The 23,761-nt window shown below is 41.5% G+C and overlaps 3 pseudogenes; all 3 read right to left on the bottom strand.

Annotated features, from left to right (window-relative positions):
* LOC115421684 (CCR4-NOT transcription complex subunit 1-like) overlaps nucleotides 1–23,761 on the bottom strand; it is a 969,367-nt pseudogene that overhangs the window by 439,361 nt on the left and 506,245 nt on the right.
* Nucleotides 2,724–17,739, bottom strand: LOC115421671 (cytochrome P450 2F2-like; annotated as a pseudogene).
* LOC115420954 (cytochrome P450 2F2-like) overlaps nucleotides 21,253–23,761 on the bottom strand; it is a 10,082-nt pseudogene continuing 7,573 nt past the window's right edge.

The raw sequence follows: 23,761 nt of genomic DNA on the forward strand, positions 1-23,761 counted from the left end.
CCAATTTCACAACAAATTACTCATAAAAAGTGATTGTCAACCCTTAATTATTAATAGAAATATGTTAATCTATTTAATTATTATTAATAAATCATCAGTGTTACTAATGAACCATTACTTATTAAGAGAAAGATAATTTTACTAAATCTAAAGCACTCAAAAGGGGCCATAATAGGCTCAGACCCCTGAGAGGTAAAAGATTGACAAACACAGGAAGGATTCAGCATTGAACCTCTAATCCGCAGGTGTCAAACATGCGTCCCAGGGGCCAAATCTGCCCCCCCCCCCCCCAAAGGTTCCATTCTGGCCCTGCAGGATGAAAGTGCAGAAATGAACCTGAACAGGCCAGGTTGTCCAAATCCTTTTGGTTCAGGTTCCACATACAGACCAATGTGATCTACAGTCAAAATAACTACACAATAACCCAGAAATAATGACGACAAATTTTCTTTGGGAAAAATTATGTGGAAAAAATTAAAGTGAAAAAAATAACATGACACTGTGAAAATATTTATATTTACAAAACTACTCTTTCACAATAAAATGCAAATAAATACATAAATAAAAACAAAGATGAACAACCCGAAATGTGCAATTTTAACAATATTCTGCCTGTTCCCAAATGTTTATGGAACACTGTGTGTAAATGTACATGTATAAATAATAAGTCCAGGCAGAATATTGTTAAAATCGCACTAATTTTCAAATGAAATTTCTGTTTTTTCAGGTTATTCACATCTTTTTTGTAAATTTTGTAAATATTTTCATAATTTAATTGGGTTTTTTTTGCACTAAAACAAAAAGAAAAACTTGGATTTGTCATTATTTATAGGTTATTAAGTCATTATTTTATTGGTCTGACCTGCTGCAGATCAAAGTGGGCTAAATATGGAACTGAACCAAAATGAGTTTGACAGCCGTGATTGAACTCTAGCAAATATGTGAAGGACCAGAAATGATCACTTCACTTTTGAACTATATATTTACCACCCCTGTTTAAAACACCAGTACAGAGGGCCATGAAACAAAGCAGCAACTGAGCTCATGGTGCAAGAATCTGCAACTCGATAGAAATACTCATTCAACAAAAAAACTAACAAAAAGTGTCAAACACACCATAACTGTGCTATTTATAAATAGAACAACACTTCTTATCAACTCAGAACACTGTAAAACACATAAAAACTGTCCACACTAGTTTGTCCCAATGCATGCTGGGAGACTCCCCCCAGCTGCTCCTCCAACACATCACAATATTATGGGGTAGATTTTATTATATTATTTTAAGTAGCAGTTGTTACTGTTAACAAACAGGTAGTGTATGTAGAATTGAACCAGTCATAATAGATTTTACTGGCAATTATTACTGTTGATTCAAATGGAACTGATGTCCATAGTCTGTATTTACCAAACCCTGAAATCCTTTTCTACAGTGTAGTATGGACTGGATCAGTCTAACAGAGGACATCCTGGTCCTGGATCAGTCTAACAGAGGACATCCTGGTCCTGGATCAGTCTTACAGAGAACATCCTGGTCCTGGATCAGTCTTACAGAGGACATCCTGGTCCTGGATCAGTCTAACAGAGGACATCCTGGTCCTGGATCAGTCTAACAGAGGACATCCTGGTCCTGGATCAGTCGAAGAGCGCCACAAGCAGCAAGTCTTGGAAACTCACAATTACTATACAACAACCAAAGCACCTAGATCTGACGGAGAGTCAACCAAAGCACGTTACAAGAATGACGGAAAAGTGCGGACAGTGGTTTTAGTCATGTGATCTGGCTGGGTCAAGAAACATAATTTATGTAACTGTTATTTAACCGTCAAAGGCTGAATGAGATTAAAAACCTTTGTGCGAGACTGTCCAGGCCAAGATCAGCAGGATCAGGTTTCATACGGGCTACCGACCAAACGCTGCTGGTTTGGAGACGAATGACAAGAGGTCCAACAACTGACAAGCAGGGAAAGAAACCCAGGTATTCTGTTGTGAAGGTGAACATGTGACAAGTAAAAGAACTGGCAGACGATGAAAGAAAGCTTTATTTTTCCTTCTCAGCCTCTGACTTTGACCTTCAGGTGGTCAGTCTTAAAGCTACGGGAGACTTTTGTGACTAATTTTTCCTCAGATCTGTCAAACCTCGGTCATATCGTCAGTATCATGAATCTGTTCATCTGTCTGTCATTACTCAGCTGATTCTCCTTCATTACAGTGAACAGTTTCTCAGTTCCATCCACCACAAACAAACCATGTGTTTACAAACAGAGCCAGGAGGGAACTCAGGCATCTGAGGAATTTTGTCGCAATGTGCATTGTGGGAAAGGGAGGTTTGCGCAGCCGCCTGGCAGCAGCAGCGCAACCATACGAGATTATATGGATGAAACAAACATGACGCAGAAATGGCTGAAATGGGGAAACGGCTGGAGGAATATGCATAGAGGGAAGAGAGCTCCTGCCGTTTCTGCGTCGTGTTTGTTCCAGCTGCCGCTGTCAGGTGGCTGCATTAACCTCCCTTTCCCACAATGCATGTTGCGACCAAATTCCTCAGATGCCCAGTTCCCTCCTGACTCTGTGTGTAAACACAGAGTTTGTTTGTGGTGGATGGAACTAAGAAACTGTTCACCATGAGGGAAGAGATTCAGCTGAGGAATGAGACAGACGAACAGATTCATGATACTGAGGATATGACTGAGGATGGACAGATCTGATGAAAAATTGGTCATGAAAGTCTCCAGCACCTTGAACTGCACCTTCAGATGGTCAGTCTTAACTGGACCTTCAGGCAGTCGGTCTTAACTGGACCTTCATTCGATATGGTTTGGGGGTCTGGATGGTCCCAAATTGAGGAGTGAGGTCTGGAGTTCCTCCGTCCTCAGGCCAGATGAACCTGAACCTCCTCAGTAGAGTCACTGCGATCAGGAAGAGCTCCATCCGAGCCAGATTCTCTCCAAGACACGTCCGTGGACCTGGGGTTTAAACATCCACAAGAGGTCACTCACAAAGGTCGGTCTAAAAACAAATCATTAGCTCCTTTTTCCACCTGATTCCCAGGAACTTGACTAAGCAGGAATGTATTTACCTGGGAAAAAGTGTGTTCCACCAATCAGCATTCTCCAGCACACAGCCCCGCCCCCAAGAAGTAAATCTGAAAACTCCTACCCCCCTACTACAAACTTTTTCAGGGAAAGCCTGGGGTCAAGGGTCACTTTTTTCACCCTGGTAAATTTAGGTGAAAATGCACCACAGATTTTGAAAATCCCAGGTAAAGTTAAAGTTCCTGGTAAAGTTCCTGTGGTGGAAAAGAGGCTCTTGTGGATTTGATCTCATACCTGCAGAGAAAGGAATTAAGTTCTCTGGTTTAATGAACTGTCCTTCATCATTGAGGAAGTTGTCGGGGTTGAAGTGGTGGGGGTCTTTCCAGTACCCGTCCTCAGTCAGCGTGGAGGATAGATTAGGGAATAATAATTGTCCCCTGAAGCACAAACGACAAAACGTTAACAACAGGGACTGGACTTAGTTGCGCAAAATTTGGAACCACTTTTGATGTAATTTATGCTGCGTTTCCACTACGTGGAACCAGCTCGACTTGACTCCACTCCACTCCGGTACCAGGTCCTATTCCAGATCGTTTCATTCCAGGATACTACCCACTTTACAGTACCTGGTCGTCATAGCGATGTGGCGTGTTACTTCTGTGTCGTCTGTTCAGAGTTGCTGATAAACTCATTCGTGCCTGTTGTCTCATCAAGCTCATGCTGAATTTTTACGTCGGCGACCAAAGACTGAACCTCCTGACTGAATGGTGTAGTTTTACAGACTGTCATCATGTGGATGAACCTACCGACATAGTTACTGTCCACTTCTGCATCTGTTTTTTGTAAAAGGGCGGGTCACAGAGACGACTCTGACCAGTCAGTGGCCTGCAGTGTTTACACATCACCTTTTAGTATCTGGTCCCCAGTCCTGGAACCTCGGCGGAGGTGAGACCAAAAAACTAGTGCCGGGTACCAGATTCCAGGTCCTTTTTCATAATGGAACGCAAAAAGGCCGAGTCCAGTTGAGTCCAGTCGAGCTGAACCAGTACCACATAGTGGAAACGCGGCATTAGTTTGTGTTTGAACCAAATGTTTCACACATGGACTACATGTTCCTTGTCCTCCCCCTCACCTTGGGTATGGAGAACCCCATGAGCTCAGTGTCTCTGGTAACTTTGTGAAAAACAGAAAGAGGAGCGACGTCCGCCATCCTCTGGACCTCATGAAGGGACCGCCTCAAAGACAAACACCAAAGACTCCATGTCATATTATTACACAGTAACAGTGGACCTACCAAAGTGGACCGACACTGGACCAGTGCTGGACCAGTACTGGACCACATTAGACTATACCATACCTGTGGGTAGTGCATCTCATGTCTGTCTTCAAAACTGACTTGATCCTTCCCATCAAGAACTTCGTCTATTTCCTTCTGACAGCGTTCTGACAAATAAAGGCAGAAAATGACCAAGAACAAAAGCAGGACAAAGAACTGGACAAATACAGACTGGTATTCATGTTTATATGTGACACCTGTTAACCTCAGAACCGTGTTTCTGCGACCGATTACAAGTGTTGATCCTCTGGTTGACTCTTGGTGTCCCTGAACGCACCATGAACTGCTCTGTTCAAAACCTACTGCTTTGTCCCAGTTTGGGTTAAAGACCGTCTAGAACCCCATGAGGACGTTTATGTGTCATTTATGACCCTTATGTTATGAATAAACCTTCTTTATTTACATGCATGTCTTGTTCTTACCATCATCAGAGTAAACTTTTGCCAAATTTGATCGTCCATTATAACTGTATCTTATTTTACTTTAGAGTTGCAAACCGATTAATCAATTAGGTGCTTGAAGTGAATGCAGAAATTCACGATTCAATTAATCGACTTGAATTGACTGAAGGGAAATATTCTATTGCAGTTTTCCTGAATTGAAGCTTCTTTGTGCGTCACAATCAGCGTCCATGTGAAACACAACAGTGGAACCAGTGTTAACAGCAGAGAAATGAAGGAAACAAAGCATTGATTCAGGAGAATTGTGGTTGAATGATTTTTTTGGATCACTTTGAGTCAATTAATCGTTGTAGCTTTATTTATTTTATTTTATTTTATTTTATTTTAGACTACATCCTTCTCACATCCTCCATGTTCTACGTATTTACATGAAACCACTGAAGCTAATTCCTACTAATGTGAACCCCGTTTTCTTACTAGTATTGTTCAATACCACAGATTTCCTTTCCGATCCAATACTGAGTAAAATTCAGGCTAGTATTGGCGATACTAATCCAATACCGATACTTTGTACAAATACACTTCATATCTGGAAATTCTAGAAAAAATAGTGTATTTCAAACTATAACTTCATAAAGAATATAAGATATTAGAGTAATTATTGTTTAATTATTAAAGGTGCTGGAGACTTTTGTGACCAGTTTTTCCTCAGATCTGTCCATCCTCAGTCATATCCTCAGTATCATGAATCTGTTCGTCTGTCTGTCATTACTCAGCTGAATCTCTTGCATTACAGTGAACAGTTTCTCAGTTCCATCCACCACAAACAAACCATGTGTTTACAAACCAAGCCAGGAGGGAACTCGGCATCTGAGTAATTTTGTCTTGACGTGCATTGTGGGAAGCGAAGGCCTGCGCAGTCGCCTGACAGCGGCAGCTGGAACAGACACGACGCAGAAACGGCAGGAGCTCTCTTCCCTCTATGCGTATTCCTCCAGCCGTTCCGCGTTTCAGCCGTTTCCACGTGTTTGTTTCATCCATATAATATCATATGGTTGTGCTGCCACTGCTGCTGTCAGACAGCTGCATGAACCTCCCTTTCCCGCAATGCATGTCGCGACAAAATTCCAAAGATGCCCCAGTTCCCTACTGACTCTGTTTGTACACACATGGACTGTTTTGTGGTGGATGGAACTGAGAACTGTTCACTGTAATGAAGAGATTCAGCTGAGTAATGACAGACAGACGAACAGATTCATGATACTGAGGATATGACTGAGGACGGACAGATCTGAGGAAAAATTGGTCACGAAAGTCTCCTGCAGCTTTAAGACCTATTATAAAAATTAAAACTTTCATATTAACTTGTTCATGTAACATGAATTAATATGAAAATACTGAACATGTAAACAGTTCAACAAGACCATCATGTACTGCGTCTGAGTTCTAAACGTGCAAACAGACGTACCCTGGACTTCTGGGTAACTCATCAGGTAAAGGAAGCATGTGAGTAAGGTGTTAGCTGTTGTGTCGGTTCCAGCAAAGTGAAAATCCAACAGTAAAGAATACAGATTGTCTTCAGAAAAATGACGAACCGTCACCTCTTCTCTGTCCAGAAACAAAAACAGACTAAGTGAATGTGTGTCATGACCTTTCCTCAGCCCAGTGTCCACATGTTCCAGTTCATCGTCTGAAAAACAAACACATGTACCAACCTTCTCCAGTTCGTCCAAGGTAGCAGTCGATTAAGTGACGAGGTTTTGAGGAACTCTGGTGGTTTTATTCTCACTTAAAATCTTTCTGTGTTTTTCATGAGCACCCTGAAAAAACAGAAGAGTCGTATTGAAATAAGAACCTCCACACATTCCATCAGATGAACCACTGGTACTAACTCCACTTAGAACCAGTTTGGACCAAAACAGGTTTGAGAGGTCACATCAGCCTTGACCTTTTGCAAGTTCTTTTTCCTCAGACCAATTTCATGAAATGCTGTTGTATGTCACATCAGTTCTGACGACAGTTTGTGTGTCATACGAACCAAGGTTTGGATAGTTTTGGATTTTTCATTCTAGTTTAGTTTTATAATAATAATGATAATAATAATAATAATAATAATAATAATAATAATAATAATAATAATAATAATAAATAATAATAATATAATATAATGGATTAGATTTATACAGTGCTTTTCTATGAATGTATACTCAAAGCGTGTGCAAAGCCAATTTGCGCCTACGGCCCCTCTGACCACCACCCAACATTCATACACCAGTGTGAGTAGAAGCACTAGAGGCAAGGAGGGTGAAGCGTCTTGCCCAAGGACACAACAGCACATGGACTGAGCAGGATTCAAACCGCCAACCCTTCAGTTATTGGACGACCCACTCTACCATCTGAGCCATGGCCACCCCCCAACCAGGCATAGTTATTTTTGAATTTTTTCTCTAATTCAGTCATTTTAATTTGTTGTTAGAGCAGTTTGCTAGTTTTTTATTAGTTTTCTTTTTTTTTTTCTAAATGCTAAGTTTTAGTTTAGTTTTTAGTATTAGTTTTAGTTTTGTCGTATCTTTTCTCTTCTTCTCCGTCGTATTCAAATAAATCCCAGACTGGGCCTTTTATTTTTATGGTGGAAAACATTGGACTGATGAAGACATGACCTTCAGCCTGTGGCTCCAGGATGACTGGGAAAAGGACACTGGAGAAAATGGACGGACTTACCAATGGTGATGGTATTAATTAAAAACAGCTGATGTATGCATGTTTTACGTTCTAAGTGTCGTCCCTAAACCTCACGTTCATGTTCTTGTTTTGTAAACTCAAATATCTCTAAATAAAAAGTGTCAAAAAAAAAAAGACTAGGCTAACACTAACCATGGACCAACTCCCATTTCAGAGCAGACTGAAGCACAACTGCACAGAAGAACAAACGGGTGCAACCTCGAACATCTTGAACCTTTAAATATTTGACTGTTTTTTTTTTCCTCTTTCTGTTCCTCAGTCCTTCTACTTGAATAAAGACCATTTGTACTTTTTCCTCTTGTGGTTTCTCTGAGCACCAGCCTACCTGCAGTAGTGTGAAGGCTCTGCGGAATGGCAACGGCAGGTTACGGAGGACGGAAAAGAATCATAAAGCTGAAGGGAAAGAAAAAACACACATTTTCTACACATTGATGTTTTATGGAATTTCAAATGACAGAACTGTGAAGGAACCCAAAAAGTGCACTGACTATTTCTATTTGACTCATTTCAACTCACCATTTCCCCAACGACCATTGAATATTTTGGAAACCTCTGAGAAAAACGCCGACAAAGAACTTGGTGAAGTCGTGTTCGTAGTCGTACTGTTGATGCGAACAGAATCTGGGAGATGATGTAGGAGGCAGCGCTGTGGAAGATCAGCTGAGGACTGATGGATGTACCTGAAAAACAAAAAAAAACAACAACAAAAGGCATCACATGACCACGACTAACAGAAATCTGAACAACTACATTCAGGTCCAGAATTATTTGGACAGTGATGAACTTCCCCCTTTGGCCTCGACACAGCGACCCAGTGGATCTGAAAGGAAGTCAACATGTGACTGAGGTTTAGTTCAAAAGGTTTAAACACAAATAATACAGCAAACACAGAGGAATTACATTTGTTTTAAAGTAACTGAACATACTGAGACTGTTCTAAATATGAGGTGTGGTTTGAATCGTTGGATTCAAACTGTGGGTTCTAGTGTGTCCTTCTGTTGTTATCCTGTCGTTACCACTAGGTTTATTGTTTAACTCGTATTCACATCAGGATGACTTTAGAGGTGCAGGAGACTTTCGAGACCAATTGTTCATCAAAAAGGGGGAATCAGCGTTCTAGATTCAAACCAACACACATTTCTGTTCCGGTTTATGGAAGGACTGACACTGACATCTACCACAAGAACGAACTCAGCAGCACATTTGGAACTGAATGGACAAACCAACAGAACACACACCTGTGTTTGGAACACATTTATAGAAATATGAGACAGTTTAGGACAGATGGACCAAAGGACAGGTGACGACTACAAATTTGTCTTGGCAAAAAAAAAAAAAATCACATTAAATTATGAAAATCTTTGCATTTACGAACTGTTCTTTCACCAATTATTAGGATAACCTGCAAACAAAAAGGAAAAAAAAGGAAATTTTTAAGAAAATTAAGTTCATTTACCATTATATCTCAGTAAATAATAACATAGAACAATAAATAAAAACTTTATACAATTTTTTTTCCTCTTTGTTTTAGTGCAAAAAATTATATCAGCCTATGAATTTACAAAACATATTTACAAACTAAACAAAAAAGATGCTTAATAACCGACATTACACACTTGTGTTTGGAACACACTTCTATAAATATGGGACAGTTTAGCTCCGATGGACCAAAGGGACAGGTGTTTTAAATCTAAATGAACCTGAATCAGCTGTGGTCTGTGTTCTGTTGCAGACAACCTAAACTCTGCTCCATCAGCTTAATCGAGTGTTGACTTCTCCCAGAATCCTCTGCTCCATTGAATCCCTTCCCCATGCCGTAGTTCATCAGCGTCATCAGACCACAGCGTCGTCGTTCTCTCCAGGAGGAGCTGTAGTCGGCTAACACCACCCCTGGAGCATGGGCTACGACCAAGAAGAAAAGGATAAAGGGAGGAAAGTCTGTGACAAGTGTTAAAAGATTAAACAGAAACAGCTCAGGTTTAACACTTTGACCTTCACCATAGGTCAGTATTTATTTAACACCACAGTTTGGTTCCGTGTTGACACTGGTTCACTGAGTGTCGTCAGTTTAAGCAGGTTTGTGTCAGACTGGGTTCTTAATTCAAGGGTGAATATGTACGATCTGTTTGTGCAACTAACGGTTATGGAGATAACCGTCTGTGAAAATACAAACCAGATGTTTGTGTCGTCTGCTCCTCAACATTAGCATCAGTAACTCCAGTTAGTTTACAAATGGAGTCCGTTATACAATACGATCAGAGGTGTTTTCTGTCAGACTGCAGTGGAAGCTCCTCTTCCCCTAAAATGACGCCAATTAAATGCTCAAATCTGTTCCAGTTGTTTTCATTTCATTGACTCCAAATGTGTTGGAACACGTTCATCTCTCAGGACCAGTTGGTTCAGAATCAGTTTGATCCAGATTCAGTGGATCTGGATGTTGTTCACTTCTCCTCCATTCCCGTGTCGGTGTTTTCTACCTCCATCTCTGTCAGTGCATTTGTCCGTAGACGCTCAGCGTCCATGCACTTCAATGGGACTGAGTGGAACTGCTGGAAAACTGACTCTAAACTGGACGCTAATTGGACAAATGCACCATTGTTGTCCACGCCCCCGGATGCTCAGCGTCCCTGGGGTGAATGGAGCTGTGGGCGGAGCTCAGCCAGGGTGGACGCTGAACTTCCGCGTGGCTGATTGGATGAGGGGTCCAAAGGCTGAGTCCCATTTGATTGCAGCTGTTTTCAGATCTGCTCTTCACTGACACAGTTCAGTTTAATACCGTCACACATTCTGCTGGGAAATCACAGAAACCAAATGAACTGTTCATTTCTTGCACTCAAGCCCGGATTAACCATATGGGCAACTGGGCAATTGCCAGGGGCCCGCGACCTCTGAAGGGCCCTGGGTAGCTCGGGCATAACCGAAAATATCTGGTTATCTTTTGCTTATTAATGAAACTGTCCGCTGTCCGGAGCTATTGCACTGCACAGAAACCCGCTCATGTCTGTGACCGTGAGCTGAGACCCTCTCCTCATTGGTCAGTCCAAAAAGCAAATCAGCTGGGACGCAAATCAACGTGCGTGCACTGAGCGGGATGTGAGACGTCAGAACTATGCGACATACGTACGCGAATCAAAACGATGTTTACATTGCACTTACTTTAACTCTCTTGTTGAATTCTGTAGGTGACAAGTGGATTTCTGTTTAACGCTCTTCTTTGCCAATGACGAGATTTTCCGTCAGTCCGTGTTTTCACTTTCATGCTATAGTTGGAGGTGTTGCGGATCATGTGAAATACTTCCTTAGTCCAAAAACAAACAATTAAGCAGTTTTTTCGGAAAAGAAGGACCGGGTTTAACCGTTCTCGCACTGGAGTCTCCGTATCCTATGGCAACGCATCCAGCGTCAGTCACTGAATGAGGAAATGCAGACTGTGCAGGAACCGCACGCAGTTTCAAAAGCCTTAAAGATGATTATGGAGACAGAGTCTGACAGTTCAATATGTGATGGAGCTACAGAAGAACCATTAGAGACAGAAACGGAGAAACAGAAGGTGAGGGAGACGACACGGAACACGGGAAACACGGAGCGGCTCAGGTCCGACACGGAGATGGGATGGGGGGGGGGCACGGAGAAAATGACAGACAGGAGGAAGAGAAAAGAGACATTTCTAGGGGACATTCAAGGAGAAGACAGACAACCAGACGTGGGACAAGACAAAGGACCAGCTAGTGTTCATCTGTTAGAGTGAGTTCAGATTCAGACTGAGGACACAGATGTGGTTCAGCTGTAGAATGTCCGCAGGGACAAGAGGTTAAGACACTGGTGGATTTAGCTTTTGTATGAAATAATAAATAAATAATAAATAAATAATAAATAAATAATACATATATTCATCCAAAGTTAAATAACTACATGTCCATATAATTATTACAGATCAAACACAGCAGGTGGTCCAACAGGAGGATGTGGTGCAGCCAAGCCAAGGCCAGAAATCTGCAGTATTTAGTGAATTTGTTTCTTTTTTTCTTGAAATGAGGAATATTGAAGTGTTTATATCAAAAAACTAAACTAATATGTTGTTACTTATAACTGATGTATGTCAAAGGGTAAAGTTAGAAGGAACCTGGTGCTTTAGAAGATGTTTGGTCTAAGTTGGTGTGGATTCCACTAACATTTTGTGGAAGGATGGGATATCTTAGAGCTGTTTGTTATTATTATTGTTGTTATAATATTTTATTTTGTGATTTTGATACAGTGTTACTGTTGGTAAGAAGAAAGAGTCAAAAAAGTAAATAGGAAATCAGTTTTATCTTGAAAATCAATGTCTTTGAAAAATTCAATTTTCTCAGTTTTTTTGCTCTAAATTCATTTTTTTTCTGAAAATGACCAATATTCAAATATTCATATCTCACGAACGAATGAAGATAGAATAAAATCGTTTTTGTGTTTAAAAGTTGAAGTTCTGTTCTTTCTTTTGATGTATTCAGTGTTCACATACTCCTAACACAACATTTTCAGTGAGCCTCCAAAGATGAGTGAAAATGACCAAAAAGGCTGGCGCTGGCTACCAACTCACTGGAAAATGCTCTGGCGGGGAAAGAGTTCAAATTCATATCTGAGTCTATCAGATGACGTTTGTGTTTTGTCTGTGGGCTTTTCTGACGATTCAATACATTTGTGTGGGCAAAAAGTGTCTTAAATATATACTGGATACTTTGGAAATGGTTTCTTATTTATTTTTTGTGAAAATGGAGGACACTTCCCTCTCTTTCTAATGTAGTGGATCAATTTTAGATTATACTGATGCTAATGTGTTTTGTTTTCATATCATCATATGCAAGTGAGTGGCCTTGACAAGAGGCTATAGTGGTGCACTTGTAGTTCTATGAGCATTTACACATTTGTACATCAAATGCATTTGATGATAGTTAGATATTGAAGTATGGGGTATATTTACATATATTCCTGGAACTTATTCTGTATTTGTCAGATTATAGGGATCCTGGGGTTGTGATGATGGGGCCCTTGAATATTGTTGCCCAGGGTACAATGAAGTGTTAATCTGGCCCTGCTTGCACTGGAATAAAACACACTCATTTTACTCCTTGTTTCAATTTAACATAATTTCAATGTGTTCTTGTTTCAGTTCCATAATTTAATCATTTCTTGTTCAAGTTTAATATCGTTTTGTAGGTAGTTAAATCAATCATACTGTTGGCTACGTTGGAGTGAAGTAATTATCTAGCAAGGTGCACATGATGATAGACAATTCTAAAGGAACGGAGGGATGAATTTATGTTTAAATAACTTGACAATTTTTTGGATGTAAGCCGACAATGAGCTTCCCCTGTCTGAAAGACGAGCAGCCGACACTGCATACGACAGACTGGGTTCAGCTGCAGGAACTGTACAGAAGCACAGCAGGATATGCAAATTTAACAAACTGAACTGGAAACAATAAAAAAACAACTAAAAAGACTCAACAGGTCCAGTTCAAACCAGTCTGAGGTGTGTCCTCTGTAGACGTCCATTAGAAGAACAGAGGGACAGTTTAGGTCCACATGCTCTCCTGGGGCCTCATGTACACAGACTTGCTTGGATTTCATACTGAAACCTGGTGTACGCCCAAATCCAGAAAGTCCGAACGCACAAAAAAATCCAGATGTTTAAAACTGTGCGTACGCCCGAATCCAAGTACATTTCCTTATTCATCCAATCAGCTGGAATTGAGCGCATATGTTGGACTACCTGACTCCTCCCTCTCCACGCCCACATTTAAATATGCAAATCAGCATAAACGGGGTCTGCAGGTGGGGTTCCCTCTGGGATTCCCCTGTCTGCAGGATCAGACGATGACGTCAAGGTGAACGCGAAGCGGAGGATGAAACAGGCGGAAGAAGAAAAGAGACGAACTGAGACTGTTTGAGGAAAGAGTCGCCGATACTGTGACACTTTTCTTACAGGGCTGATGCGGATCACCCCCAAGATAAATATAGATTTAGTATTAGTGTCAGTCACACATGAGTTCATTCTACGGGTCATACAACAGTCTGATCACAGATTAACTAGATAAAGGTTCATGTGTGATCATGTCAGGAGATCAAAGAGGAAATCACAGACTGACTCCTGTTTATTCACCTCAAATTATTATTTTCCAACAGTGAGACAGCAGACAGTCAGACCCAGGACCATCCTCCTGTCACACAGGCTTCTGTTGACTCCCCAGTGTTAGCCGGTCCTCCAGTCCACCACAGCCCACTGCTGGTGCCCGTCAGACCGGCATGGGTCTGTACTGACCCGGGTCACCAGAGGACATCATGAGGACAATGGGCGGAGTCAATGAGCGACTGGACCGACTAATAAATGTTCTCACAGACATGAACACTATATTTATCAACCAATGAATTTAGGTCCTTGTCTCTTTGCTGTTGCTGAATGTCCATCCGGGCAGGATTGGCATTGATGGATACAGGGTCTAACTGGTTCTGGTTCTGGTTCTGGTGGTGGATGTGCTGCTCTGACAGTAGGATGACGTGTCTGTGTGTTCATTTGTTCTTCTGTGTATCTGATGTGGCACATCAATCGGGAGGAATGACCTTTGTCACATTATTAACGTTTTCTCAGTGTCACCTCTAGGTGTCGCCAATGGTTCCAAAGCACTAGAAACGTGCGTACGCCAGCTGTGGACTTAGCGTGAAGGAGCGCACTTTTCCACGGTCACTTCACTCTTTATCATCTGAACGTGAGCATGGAAAGGGCGTACGCCAGGTTTTTGGGCGTACGCCCCCGCTCATACAGGAGGCCCAGATGAAATGACAACCAGCTCTAGGGTTGGATTGAACTGAAGGAGGTGGTTTCCTCAGCTAATATAGAATAGTTGGACTCCACACTTAACATGTCATTTTGTTTTGACATTTTTTACAGCTATAGACTTAGATAATTACAGACATATATGAAACCAACCCCATTGGAAGCATGTCCTTCCATCTTCATTCAGGTTAATCAGCCACTATAGGAGGTTTTAATAAACATATATTATAGTCTAACCCTACATTATATTTTTATTATTATTATATTTATTTTTATTTACTGAACTGAAGAATCCACTGGTTGAGGGTTTACCAAACATTCCCATTAAATTCTAACTTGAGCTGTACCTATGGGGTGGATGGCATGATTGACCATCAGGTCTTGTGCCTCGTCCTGAGAAGTCGTTTCCTTTGTTGACCAGAGCTTCTTTAATGGCCTTAAAACCCATGGAGAACAACTGCAGGTCTGGAACCAATGAACAGGCTGTGGACGTTCCCGTACTGTGTTGGACAACTAGGACAAAAACAACATGGGTCAAAGTTCAAATACTGTTATTCAAGGGGATCTACTCCCTTCAGTGTTATCAGTCACACTTATCTCCTGGTCTTACATCACAGACGTTTATTACTCTTTTAAAAAACTCTGGTGTCATCTGGGTTCAACACCTCAGCTGACCCTAAACAGAGGTCTCAAACATGCGTCCCACCAAAGGTTCCAGTCGACCCCTGGGATGAATTTACAAAGTGTGAAAATTCCACAGTCCAGGCTGTGAAACTTCCTTTTAGTGTGGGTTCCACATCCAACCAATCTTATCTACAGTCAAATAAGAACAGCAGAAGAACCCACAAAAAAGAATGACTGCCGATTTTCTATTCTATTTTTTTACATTCTGCCTATAAATAATGACAACTTCAAATGTTGCCTTTGTTTTAGTGCAAAAAATAACATTACATTATGAAAATATTACCTTTCCAAACTCTCCTGTCCCATATATAATTGGATAACCTGAACAATGTGACCAACCTGAAATGTCTGTATTAAATTCAGGTCCAAAGTAAAATATTGAATAGTTGAATAATAAGGTCCAGTGAATACACATGAACCCGATAAAAAGGAACTCAGTTAACCCGATAAAAAAGGAACTCAGTTGACCTGGAGTCAGTTGTTTAGTTTGGAGTTTTTTATTATTATTATTATTATTATTATTATTATTATTATTATATTATTATTATTATTATTATCATTATTATTATTATTATAGGGTGCAGTACCAGACTGGTTATCACTTTCAGCTCAGTCCATTCTTGGGCTATAAACAGGTCCATAGTGGTCCTTCTGTTCCTGGACCACATTGGTGCTGAATATGTGCAGTCGGTTCCATCAGTTCCATCAGTGACAGCTCACTGCTCCCTAATGTCTACTGTGTGCTAATGCTAATGCTACTGCTCGGTGCTGTGTGTTTTAGGATGAGTAAATACAGACTGGATTTCCCTTGAGGATATAACCATGTTAACCTTTAATTAGCCTGTACCAAAAACTCCTACAACAAACACATAAACATGTTTTTAAGGACATGGAAAATGGAGAACAGATGCGCCTCAGACAGGAAGGACCTGCTCTGACCAGAACCGACCATCATAGTCCCGTCCCGTCTAGTCTAGTCCAGTCTATTAAAAATATATGTTTATTTATATCTTATTTTAGTGCAAATCAGTTAGAGGTTTTATACAGAGTGCAAAAAAAAAAAAAAAAAATGTTTGTGAGTGGGTGAATTGTCAGGGGGGTAGTGACACTGGATGATAAAGTGTTCATCAGTGACGGCCCTGAGGGAAAAACCTGTATAACAGGTTCACTGGATGTAAAACCAGTCCAATGCTGCCAGAGTTCGTGTGTACCTAGGGGATGAGCGCTCGATTGACCATCAGATCTTGTGCTCGTCCTGAGAAGTCATTTCCTTTGTTGACCAGAGCTTCTTTAATGGCCTGAAAGCCATTCAGGACCACCACAGGTTTGGAACCGATGAACACACTGTAGACGTTCCCGTACTGTTTGGACAACTGAGGACAAAGACACCAACGGTCAGAGTTCAAATACTGGTGTTGAAGTGGATCACTCCTTCAGTGTTATCTGTCCACCTCTGTCTTACATCACAGACTTTTATTACTCTGTTTAAAAACTCTGGTGTCATCTGGGTTCAAACACCTCAGCTGACCCTAAACCAGAGGTCTCAAACAGGCGTCCCACCAAAGGTTCCAGTCCGACCCCTGGGATGAATTTACAAAGTGGGAAAAATTCCACAGTCCAGGCTGTGAAACTCCTTTTAGTGTTGGTTCCACATCCAGACCAATCTGATCTACAGTCAAATAAGAACAGCAGAAGAACCCACACAAAAGAGTGACTGCAGATTTACTGTTCTATTTTTTACATTATGTCTATAAATAATGACAACTTCAAATGTTTGCCTTTGTTTTAGTGCAAAAAAATTACATTACATTATGAAAATATTAACATTTCCAAACTCTCCTGTACCAATAAAATGTGACTAACCTGAACAAATGTGCCCAACCTGAAATGTCTGTATTAAATTCAGTCCAGTTTGAACTCTTTTCTTCCTGTTCCTCAGTGTTAGTGTCTTTGTAGATCTGATCCAGAATGCACATGGACTAATGAGAAGTGAGGAAGAAGATTGGTAAAATTGCACTGATTTTTCTCCAGAAATTTCAGATTTTTCAGGTTATTCACATCTTTTTGTTTGGATAATTTATAAAAGTAGTATTTTCATAATTTAATGGGGGTTTTCGCACTAAAACACAGACATAAATTTGTAGTTGTCATTATTTATAGTTTATTCTGTTATTTTACTGGTTCATCCACTGCAGATCAAATCAGACTGAATGTGGGACCTGAAAGGACATGAGTTTAAGAGCCCTGATCTAAACCTACAGAAAAAAAAAAAAAAAAAAAAAAAAAAAAAACATTTGGGAACTCCTACTAAAGTAGCACTGGGTCTAAAAGGGTTAAAGCTGATATGACAGTTCAATATAGAGATGAACTCACTGAAGCTGAACGTTTGTTTACCACTGATAGGAAAACACATGAAATAAATATAATAGTAAAAGTCCCAGCACAGACTCTGAGTTAATATTAAACATGTTCAGATAAACTGAACGTACACAAACAGTTAAACAGATCAGAACCAGTTGAAACAGTTGAAATAAGGCACACAATCATGTCCTGCGCGGTTCAACTTATACCCTTCTCAGATCTGCCAGAGGGTTTTCACAGATCCACTCCAGCAGGTTTCCAATATAGGGATGGGTCTGGGTCCTGGAGGGAAGTTTGGACTCCTGTGGGTTCGAAACAGGAGCGTGAACAGCCAAACAGCTGCCACCAGCACAGCCGCACACGCAAACATGACCGACAGCCGACTGGATTACAGGTTCAGCAAACTGCATCTGGGATTTTATCCGTTCAATCAAAGCACACGACCTTTGTCCATCTACTGTGGACCTTTGTCATGTGGTGGGAGGAGCCAAATGAGGACTGACGGAGGTGAACGACAGGCCTGAATCCACTGCAACTGATTAAGAACTGGTGAACACATGACAAAGGCCTGCAGTGACCAGAACCACAACAGATGAAACATCGGATCAAATAGACCTTAAAGCAGGGCTGTCAAACAGGCGTCCCCCCAAAGGTTCCAGTCCGACCCCTGGGATGAATTTACAAAGTGTATAAACTCTACAGTCCAGGCTGTGGAACTCATGTTAGTGTGGGTTCCACATCCAGACCAATCTGATCTACAGTCCAATAATAACAGCAGAAGAACCCACACAAAAGAAGGACTGCAGATTTACTACTGGGTTTGATGGGAAAAAATAATATTACATTATGTCTGTAAATAATGACAACTTCAAATTTTTGTCTTTATTTTAGTGCAAAAAAATATTAAATTATTAAAATATTTATGTTTACAAACTCTCCTGTACCAATAAAATGTGAATAACCTGAACAAATGTGTCCAACCTGAAATGTCTGTATTAAATTCAGTCCAGTTTGAACTCTTTTCTTCCTGTTCCTCAGTGTTTAGTGTCTTTGGAGATCTGATCCAGAATGCACATGGACTAATGAGAAGTGGAGGAAGAAGATTGTTAAAATTGCACTGATTTTTCTTAAGAATTTCTTTTTTTTTTTCCAGGTTATTCACATCTTTTTGTTTGGATATTTATAAATGTAAGTATTTCATAATTTAATGGTTTTTTTGCACTAAAACACAGACAAAAATTTGTAGTTGTCATTATTTATCGGTTATTCTGTTTTATTTACTGGTCCAACCCACTGAAGATCAAATCAGACTGAATGTGGAACCTGAAAGAACAGGAGTTTGAGAACCCTGGTTTAAAGTGTTTGAACTGGAACTGAAATGACAGGAAACCGGTGAAAGAAACAGAGAAATAACAAATGATTAAAGAAAGGTTTGATTCAGTAGAACTGAACTGGAACAAACAGACCTTAAATACTGAACAGCAGAACATGGACAGTTTCACTAAAACTGAAAGATGTTGTGAATGTTTCTTTGAAAATGAAAGAATACATTTTTTTGCTCATTTTTTTCCTTGAATACGTTAGATGTCAAATAAATTCACAGGATGAACATATGTGGAAATGCATCAAAGACAACATGAGGGTGAATGTGTTCATTTGAAGACGGAGAATTAAAAAAATGTTCATGTATGATCACTTCTGTGTGGATGAAAAAATCAGACAGAGACGGACTGGACTGGAACCAGTTTCATTCTTCAGTGTGGGTGTAATGACAAAGCTCATCCATACGTCTGTCCACCAGAGGGAGCTGTTTTCTGTTCCAGAGGTTATCAGTGGGTCAGAACCAGAACCACACTGTGAGGGAAAGAATGTTTGGAAAAACGGACTGTCCACATTTGATTTGTCAAAAATGTGAGTTTAGTGCAGCGGTGGGCAACTACGGCTCCAGGGCCACATCCGCCTGTTGGTCTTTTTAATCCACCCTGCTGAAGATCGGTACAGAACACATTTGATGTGAATGAGTGAATTCATTTGACTTTGATTTGTATGACAGGCATTTCACCACCAGGTGGCGCCTTAGACACTGACTTGAATTTTCAGAGCCTGAGCCACTTCGTGTTCTCAGTCTTCGACTGCTCAGAACCATCTGCAGAAATGTCAAAGAATAGAAAAGTGGACAGTGAGTGCCGGGTGTTTGATAAGGAATAGACACCAAAAAACTGTTTAACTGCAGTCCGCTCAAGGCTGTTTGTCTGATTTGCCCAGGAACCGTTGCGGTTTTAAAGGAATACAACATCAGCCGTCACTTTTCCACCAAGCATGTTAATTATGCTAACAACCTGTCAACGCAAGAACAGATTGGCTACCGCTAATAGGTTGGTAGCTAGCTTGCAGGCGCAGCAAAACACCTTTATCTGAACAGCTTCCGTCCAAGAATCAAGCACAAAGACGAGTTCTTTACTGCATTAATGAGCAAAAGCCTTGTCTGAAGGGGAGTTGTCAAAGAGTGCAGCAAGTATTTTATGTCCTGAGAGCAAGGACACATTTGAAAAAATGAGCTCATCACGCAGACAGTGACTCACTGTGTTGAACTAATGGACGAAAACTTAACTAGTCAGCTAAACAAAAAAGTGGAGTCATTTCCCATTCTATTCTTGGCTCTGGACGAAAGCAGTGACATAAAGGACAGCGCTCAGCTTTGAATTATTATCAGAGGGATTCATGAACATTTGGAGATAACGAGGAGTTTTTTGGCAATGGAATCCCTAAAAGGAAAACACAGGGAGAGGATTTCTAGAACAGTGTGTCAGCGCTCATAGAGGCACAAGCTACCATGGAGTACACACGTTAGCACAGAAGGATCAGCAAATCTGACGGGAAAAAAATGTTGGGCTGTTCAAAAGAATCCAGGACGGGGTGAAAGAGGACAACCTGAGCAGAGCTCATTTTCCTACACTGCAGAATTCACCAGGAAGCGCTGTGTGAATCTGTGCTGCAGCTTCACCACGTAGTGAAGCCAGTTGTGAAACTCGTTAACTTTACTGGAGCGAGGGTCTTCACCATCGTCAGTTTATTCATTTTCTTGAAGAAACTGACGCTGATCACAGGGACTTGCTTTACCATTGTAATATCCGCTGATTAAGTTTGGGGAAAGTATGTCAACGAGTGTGGGAGCTCAAACAGGAGATGATTTCATTTTTGGAGCAACTGGAGAACACTGACAATTTTCCTGAACAGAATGACACAGACTGGGTTTGTGACTGAGCTTCTACTGTGGACACACTGACGCACATGAGCTACAAGAGAAAACCTGTTTGTGCATGAAAGACAAGCAAACGTCAGAGCCTTCAAACCAAGCTAGTTTTATTTTCAAAGCCATCTCAGGGGAGGAGCTTAAGTATCTCTGGATCTTGTTAGTGAGTGTAGGATGGAGCAGGAGGTCAATAGGTGGATGTGGGTGGAGTCTGCAGTGATGCAGACACTAAACCTGTGGTGACAACTGTGGTGAAGACGGAGATAAGGCCAAAGGAGAAGCTCTAGATTTACCAGTGGATCTGCGTTCTGACCCATGTAGATGCATGCTCAAACAGACCAGTGTTATGTATGTCTTCAGGGGGTGGGTCTTAACTGGACCTTCAGGGTGGGTCTTAACTGGATCTTCAGGGGGTGGGTCTTAATTGGACCTTCAGGGGTGGCTCTTAACTGGATCTTCAGGGGTGGGTCTTAACTGGACCTTCAGGGGTGGGTCTTAACTGGATCTTCAGGGGTGGGTCTTAATTGGACCTTCAGGGGGTGGTCTTAACTGGACCTTCAGGGGGCTCTTAACTGGATCTTCAGGGGTGGGTCTTAACTGGATCTTCAGGGGTGGGTCTTAATTGGACCTTCAGGGGGTGGGTCTTAACTGGACCTTCATGCCATATGTTTGGGGTCTGGGTTGACCCATAAACAGGGTGAAGTCTGGAGTTCCTCCGTCCTCAGGCCAGATGAAGCTGAACCTCCTCAGCAGAGTCACCACTATCAGGAAGAGCTCCATCCGAGCCAGATTCTCCCCACACACATCCGTGGACCTGGGTTTAAACATCCACAGGAGGTCACTGAAAGGTCACTCAGAGGTCAGTGTTAAAAACAGGTCAGTGTTAAAACAGGTCAGTGTTAGTCCCAGTCTGTGGATTTGATCTCATACCTGCAGAGAATGGAATGAAGTTCTCTGGTTTAACGAACTGTCCTTCATCATTGAGGAAGTTGTGGGGTTGAAGTGGTGGGGTCTTTCCAAACCCCTCCTCAGTCAGCGTGGACGACAGATTAGGAATAATAAGTGTCCCCTGAAGCACAAACAACAAACAAACACAATAATGTTCAATATGTTGTTCCGTGTTAATGAACAGAGATTGGAAATAAAGGAACAAACAAAAGTGTTTACATTGAAAGAAAGTTTCACTTATTATGAACCTCTAATTATTTATTTATTCAGTGGTTGGTGTTACAGTCAGATTTGAAGCATGTGTGAACTGATATAAACCCATGCTTCCATTTCATATCAGTGAACCTTGAACTCCAGGACATGGGTCATTCCCTCCACCAGGAGGTGTTGTGATCACGTTGGCTTTGTGAGTGTGTGTGTGGTGTGTTGTTTGTTTGTTTGTTTGTTTGTTTGTTGTTTGTTTGTTGTTCTCATCTTTATGTAAAACTCTTCCCCCCAGCTTTCCCAGATCTTCCCCACAGATAGGCCTAGGCCCTGGGACTAACCCAGTCCATTTTGGTCCAAGGTAGGACAAAGTTCAAGGTCACAGCAAGGTCACAACATCTACAGTGTTCCATCTGTCATCATTGAGACATTTTCCAAAAGTCATCAAATTCAAAATGACTCTGATTCTCCTCCAATTGGATCCACCTGGAGCTTAGAACAATCTCTTGTATCTGGAACTAAACTGTCCACATCCACTGTGGATGTGGACTCTGTGGACATTTACACTGAAAATCCCATTTACCACACATTTAAAATTAGAAGTCAACTAATATTGATTGGAATTTAATATAATTTGACATAGTAAGTAAGTAAAGTAAAGTAAATTTTATTTATAGAGCACTTTTCACAGACAGAGTCACAAAGTGCTTTATCAATTCAAATCAGAATCAAATTAAGTTTACAAAGACCCAACAGAATCCTTCAGGAGCAAACACTTGTGATTGGTGACAGTGGAAGGAAAAACTTCCCTTTAACAGCAGAAACCTGGAGCAGACCCAGACTCCTGAAGGATGGACGTCTGCCTGGACCAGTTGGGTTAAAGAGAGAGAGTAAAGGAGGAGAAAAGAGAGAGCAATAGAGAATATAGAGACTGGGGGGGGGGGGGGGGGAGGATGACACATGGAGTACGTTATGATGAATACATAGAGTGTAGTCAGTCATGTGTGGTCCTGGTCAGGTGGGAGACTAAAAAGCCTTTTTGAACAGGAGGGTTTTGAGGTGTTTCTTAAAGCTCTGTACAGAGTCCATGGACCGTAGGTGTAAGGCAGCGTCATTCCCATAGACGTGGTGCCACAGCTTTAAAAGACCTGTCACCGCGTGTGCTAAAACAGTCCCGTGGAACCATCAGCAGGTGTGTGGAACCATCAGCAGGTGTGTGGAACCATCAGCAGGTGTGTGGAACCATCAGCAGGTGCTGTCCTGAAGACCTCAAGCTACGAGTCGAGCTGTAGGGCTGGATCAGGGAATCAATGTATGCAGGGGCCTGGCCATGTAGGGCCCGAAAGTTAGCACCAGAATTTTGAAATAAAGACGATATAGAACAGGAGCCAGTGGAGAGATTTAAGGATGGGAGTGATGTGGGTTCTCCTGTTTGTGCGGGTCAGGAGCCTGGCAGCAGAGTTCGGGACAAACTGTAGACGGGCCAGCTCCTTCTTGTTTAAGCATGTAAACAGGCTGTTGCAGTAGTCTAAGCGAGAAGATACGAAAGCGTGAACGATCATCTCGAGCTCATTTGTGACACCATAGAGTCTGAGTTTGGAGATGTTGCGTAGGTGGAAGAAACAGTTTTTGACTAGGTGTTTGGAGTAGAATTCTAAAGACATGTCCTGGTCAAAGATGACACCCAGATTCCTCAGTTTGTCTTTACCGAGGAACTCAGGTCTCCAAGGTGATGTTTGATCCCTGGGATTGCACTGTCCGGGGCAATGATGAGGGTCTCAGTTTTGCTGGAGTTCAGCTGGAGACTGTTCTCATTTAGCCACTGCTTCAGCTCTGACAAGCAGATGATTAAGGAACTCAGTTTGTGGGGCTCAGAGGAGTTAAAGGAGCAGTACATCTGGATGTCATCCGCGAATAGATGATAGGAGACATCACTGTACTGTCGGATAATGTGGCCAAGTGGGAGGACATAGAGTAAGAATAGGAC

This window comes from Sphaeramia orbicularis, chromosome 6 (genome assembly GCF_902148855.1).
Source record: "Sphaeramia orbicularis chromosome 6, fSphaOr1.1, whole genome shotgun sequence".
NCBI classification, from domain to species: Eukaryota; Metazoa; Chordata; class Actinopteri; order Kurtiformes; family Apogonidae; genus Sphaeramia; species Sphaeramia orbicularis.